The 5,967-nt window shown below is 36.1% G+C and overlaps 1 pseudogene; it reads right to left on the minus strand.

The window, feature by feature from the left end:
• Nucleotides 1-3,136: 3,136 nt before the first annotated feature.
• On the minus strand, nucleotides 3,137-3,254 carry LOC120593705 (uncharacterized; annotated as a pseudogene).
• Nucleotides 3,255-5,967: the final 2,713 nt, after the last annotated feature.

Here is a 5,967-nt window from a genome sequence, read left to right on the forward strand (position 1 = left end):
TCCTCCCCCCACACTTACCCTCTGGTAACCACTAGTCTATAGTCCATGTCCATGAGTCTCTGTTTGTTCTGTTCATTTGTTGCTATTAGGTTTATATCCCACACATATGTGATATAATGGAATATCTTTCCATTTCTTTGTATGTAATTTTCAACTTTTTCTGTCTGGCTTACTTCACTTAGCATGATTATCTCAAAGTCCATCCAGGTTGTCACAAATGGCAGTATTCACCTCTTCTTATGGTTGAGTAGTATTTTATTGTATATATGTACCACAGGTTCCTTGGCCAATCATCTATCATAGGACACTTTGGTTGCCTCCATGTCTGGTCACTGTGAATAATGCTACTATGAACATCAGTGTGCAAATATCTTTTCAGATATGGGTTTTCAAGTCTTTGGGGTAAATACCCAGTAGAGGGATAGCTGGATCATACGGTAGATCAATTCTTAGTTTTTTGAGGAAACTCCATACTGTTTTCCAAAGTGGCTGTACCAATTTGCAGTCCCACCAGCAGTGTATGACGGTTCCTTTTTCTCCGTATACTTTCCAACATTTGTTATTACTTGTCCTGTTAATTATAGCTATTCTAACAGGTGTGAGATGGTATCTCATTGTGGTTTTGATTTGCATTTCCCTAATAGCTAGCAATGTTGGTCATCTTTTCAAAAATTTGTTGTCCATTTGTATGTCCTCTAGGGAGAAGCGTCTGTTTAGGTCCTCTTCCCATTTTTTGGTTGGATCGTTTGTTTTTGTTATTGAGTTGTAGGAATTCTTTGCATATTTTAGATATTAGGCCCTTATCAGAGGTGTTGCATGCAAATACATTTTCCCATTCAGATGGTTGTCTCTTTACTTTGTTGATGGTTTCTTTTGCTATGGAGAAGCTTTGTAGTTTGATGTAGTCTCATTCAATTATTTTACCTTTTACTTCCCTTACTTTGGAGGTCAAATACATAAAATTCATTTCAAGTCCAAGGTTCTTGAGTATAGTTCCTATGCTTTCTTCTATGTATTTTATTGTTTCAGGTCTTATATTCAGATCTTTAATGCATTCTGAGTTAATTTCAGTGTGTGGTGATAGACAACAGTCTAGTTTCATTGTTTTGTATGTGGCTTTCCAGTTTTCTCAGGATCATTTATTGAAGAGGCTTTCCTTTCTCCACTGTATGTTTTCGGCTTCTTTGTCGAAAATTATTTGCCCATATAAATATGTGTTTACTTCTGGATTCTCAATTCTGTTCCACTGGTCCATGTGTCTGTTTTGTGGCCAATACCATACCATTTTGATTACTGTCACTTTGTAGTAAAATTTGAAGTCAGGCAGAGTGATGCCTCCAGCCTCACTCTTTTTTTCTCAGGATGGCTTTGGCATTTCGGGGCCTTTTGTGCTTCCATATAAATTTGATGATTTTTTATTCTATTTCTTTAAAAAGTGCCCATGGAATTTTGATGGAGATTACATTAAATCTGTATAATGCTTTATGTAATATGGTCATTTAAACTATAATTATTCTTCCAATCCAAAAACATGGAATATCTTTCCATTTCTTTGTATCTTCTTTGATTTCTTTAAACAGAGTCTTGTCGTTTTCATTATATATGTCCTTCACATGTTTCCATAAATTTATTCCTAGGTATTTTGTTATTTTGTTGAAATTGCAAAAGGAATTTTTTTCCACTTCTTTTTCTGACACTTCATTATTAGAGTATAGTAATGCTATGGATTTTTGAACGTTGATTTTATATGCAGAGACTTTGCTGTATTTGCTTATTGTTTCTAGGAGTGTTCTTGTGGAGTCTTTAGGATTTTCTATACAGAGAATCACGTCATCTACAAATAGTGACAGTTTGAATTCTTTGTTTCCTACTTGGATGCCTTTTATATCTTTCTCTTGCCTGATTGCATTCGCTAGGACCTCCAATGTTATATGGAATAACAGTGGTGATAGTGGACGGCCTTGCCTTGCTCCTGATCTTAAAGGGAAGGTTTTTAGTTTTTCACCATTAAGTATAATGTTGGCTGAGAGTATGTCATATATGGCCTTTAATATGTTGAGGTACTTTCCTTCTATACAAATTTTGTTAAGTGTTTGATCATAAATGAATGCTGTATCTTATTGAAAGCTTTTTCTGCATCTATTGATATGATCATATGATTCTTATTTTTTTATTTGTTTATGTGGTGTATCACATTGATCGATTTGCGTATGTTGCACCATACTTGTGCCCCAGTGATGAAACCCACTTGATCGTGGTGTATAATCTTTTTAATGTGTTCCTGTAATCTGTTCGCTAGTATCTTATTTAGGATTTGCATCTGTGTTCATGAGAGATATTGGTCTATAGTTTTCTTTTTTGTGTGTTACCTTTACCAGGTTTTGGTAGCAGAGTCATATTGGCCTCATAAAATTAATTGGGAAGTTTGCCTCCTCTTCGATTTATTTGTTCCCTGACCCAGTTATTCTTCAATAGCATGTTGTTTAATCTCCATGTATTTGTGGTTCTTCCTGATTTCTTTTTGCAGTTGGTCTCTAGTTTCAAAGCATGATCAGAGAATATGGTTGGTATGATTTCAACCCTCATGTATTTGTTGAGGCTATCTCTGTGTCCCAGTATGTGGTCAATTCTTGAGAATGCTCTATGTGTACTAGAGAAGAATGTATAGGCAGCTGTTTTGAGATGGAAGGCTCTGTAAATGTCAATTATGTCCAGTTGGTCTAATGTGTCATTTAAGGATGTGATTTCCTTATTGATTTTCTGTTTGGATGATCTGTCCATATCTGATACTGGGGCATTTAAGTCCCCTTCTACAATGTTGTTTTGGTCTGTTTCTCCCTTTAGTTCTGTAATTGCTTTACATATTTCGGGGCTCCCTTTTTGGGAGCATAGATATTAATAAATGTTATGTTTTCTTGGTGTATGATTCCATTTATCATTATGAAGTCTGTTTCATCTGATATTACTACCGTGACTCCCATTTTTCTCCGAATGCCATTTGTTTGAAATATCATTTTTCACCCTTTCACTTTAAGTCTATATTAGCCTTTGGAGCTGAGATGTGTGTCCTGGAGGCAGCATATGGTTCAGTTCTGTGTTTTGATCCATTCTGCAACTGTGTGCCTTTTACTTTTAACGCCTACAGCACCAAGTATTCCTACGTGGTCTCCCATCCATGTACTACGCAAGCCCGTCCCTGCTTAGCTTCTGAGATCAGACAAGATCGGGCACATTCAGGGTGGCATGGCGTAGACTAACTCTGTGCCTTTTTATCTGTGAGTTCAGTCCATTTACATTTCTGGTGATTATTGAAATATGAGGTCTTCCTATAGCTATTTTATCTTTTGCTTTATGGTATCTCGGTGTTTCCATTGCTTCCTTGTCCTAGTGTTTCTGTTTTCTCTATTTTGGTTGGCTTTTGTGGGTTTTTCCTCTGGTTATTCTTGTTTTATATTATATACTTCAGTTCTGAATCTTTGGTTTGTGGTACCATTACGAATATGTAAAGGATAGTTTATATATATATGTATATGTATGTATGTATATATATATATGAACAACTCTGTGTGTGTGTGTGTGTGTGTATGTATGTGTATGTATGTATATATACATTTTCTTCTGTGCATGCCTTATCTCCATTTCCCTTTTGACTTTGGATCTTTGAATCCTCCTCTTTTCAGCCATTGTTGTCTCAGTTTGTCCCTATGTATGCTGAACATTCATTACTATCTTGCTATAGCAAATCTCTTCTCATTACTTAAGCTTATAACGCCCTGTTCTTAGTAAGGCCACACTCCTCTGCTTCTATCTGCCTGCTAGTTGTCTTGCTCCTAATTATGTATATTTTTTTGTCATTTTGTTTTAAGTGAGCTGACCTCTTTCAGTATTTCCTGTAATGCAGGCCTCATAGTGGAGAATTTTTTCAATTTTTGTATGTCTGGAAAGGTCTTAATTTCTCCTTCATATCTAAAGGAGAGCTTAGCTGGATATATTATTCTTGGTTGGTAGTTCCTTTTATATAATAGGTTGAATATTTGATTCCACTATTTTCTGGCTTGTTATGTTTGTGCTAAGAAGTCCACAATAATCTCATGGGTTTTCCTTTCTAGGTTACCGTCTTCTCTTCCCTGGTTGCCCTGAGAATTATGTCTTTGTTGATGATTTTTGATAATTTTAATACAATGTGTCTTGGTGAAGGCTTTCTTCACCAAGAAGAAATAACTGGGTGTTCTGTTGACCTCTCGAATTCCAAACTCCAGCTCATTCCTTAGATTTGGGAAATTCTCTTCAACTATTTGTCTGAAAATGCTTTCAAATCTCTGCTCCTTTTCCTCCCTTCAATAATGCCCATTATTCTTATGTTTTCTCTCCTGATGATATCAGCTAGTTTTTGTATATCTTTTTCATTATTTTTCATTCTTCGGTTTCTCTCTTCTTCCATCTTATTTATTTCTAGATTTCTGTCTTCGATATCACTGATCCTTTCCTCCATTTGGCCAACTCTATTTCCCAAGCTTCCTATTTCAGTTTTCAACTCTTGCAGTGTATTCTTCTTCTCCAGAAGTTCTATTTGGTTCTTTTTGAGGGTTTCAGTCTCCTTGCTCTGCTCATCTAGTTGTTTTCCAATTCCTGAAATCATTGATATGACTCGTTTCTGAGTGTTTTCAGAAGTACCATCCTGAATTCTCTATCGTTTAAATTGCATGTTTCTATGTCTGTAAGTTTATTTTTTATTTTTTTGGAGATTTTTCTCTTTCTTTCTGAGATGCCTTGTCACCTTGGTTGTTCATGGTGTTTAATGGACTATTTCTCTGCCTGAGCATTAATGGAAACATATTCTGCTTTTTTTCCCCAGAAAGATTTATTATATAAAGGTCTCTCTTTAGCCTGCTGCAAAGAAGGCACTTTTTCTTTTGGTTTCTTGTAGGTGGCATCTAAGACTCTTGGATCCCTGCTTCATATAAAACCTTAAAAATGCCTTTTTATTTCCTGATAGATATTTAATCATGCTTGCTACCCTCAGTTTCAGTCCCTGTCAGTGTTAGCAAAAGTTTCAGTAGCATTTGCTCAGATTCTCCTGGGGCTCCTCAGTGTTTGTTCTTAGAGGGTACGGGAGAGGGGCCCTCTGGTGTTGGGGTTGGAGGCTGCAGCTCTGCCTTGGTTTTGCAACATGGCTGGTAAAAATCAACTTGTTTTTTTGTTTTTTTTGCCATCCTGCTTCTCTGCCTTCTGCCCTAATGACTGGGCCCTGCTGCCTTGGGGAGCTCACAGCTTTCCCAGGCATGGCTGTTCAGGGAACTCACTATTCCTTCTTCTCACCCCCTCCTTTTACTGGGAGCTCTAGGGACTGAGAGAGGCAGCTTCTTTATTTCTCCAAGGCCACTGCCTGACACCCAGGGTTCTGACTTGTGGTAGCTCTTATGCACATATCCCATGCTCAGACGTGCTGGTGTGCAGTTTGAGTGTTTTTGTTGAGTTTTAGATATTCATCTTATTGTTGATTCAAGGGGAGAGATCTGGGGATATCTCTCACTCTGCCATGTTTCCAAAGATTCTCCTCTCCTCGAGTCCTTTTAAGTTGACTTCTAAACTTTTTCAACAAAAGTTTAAATATTTGCAAAAGATATAATTTCCAACATATTGTAAATATTGTTATTTTAAATTAAAACTGTCACATCATTCTTTTAAATATATTCAAAAGACTATTAATACTAAAGCAATTTGAACAATGCCATTCAATTTTTAAAAAATACATAAATAAGCTCTCTTAACTGCCAAAAATATTTAATTAATCCTTATTCTCCTTCAGCATACATTTCTAAATTATTTCCTCTACATAATTTAATCCTATTGAGATACTTTTTATGTTTTAAAGTCTCATTGATTAATGTAACATACCTCCCTGCAATAAAAACATATGTAGATTGAAACTTCAATTTAGAAATTACCCATGACCTTAAGGCTTAG

This window comes from Pteropus medius, unplaced genomic scaffold (genome assembly GCF_902729225.1).
Source record: "Pteropus medius unplaced genomic scaffold, Ma_sr-lr_union100, whole genome shotgun sequence".
In the NCBI taxonomy this organism is placed as follows: Eukaryota; Metazoa; Chordata; class Mammalia; order Chiroptera; family Pteropodidae; genus Pteropus; species Pteropus medius.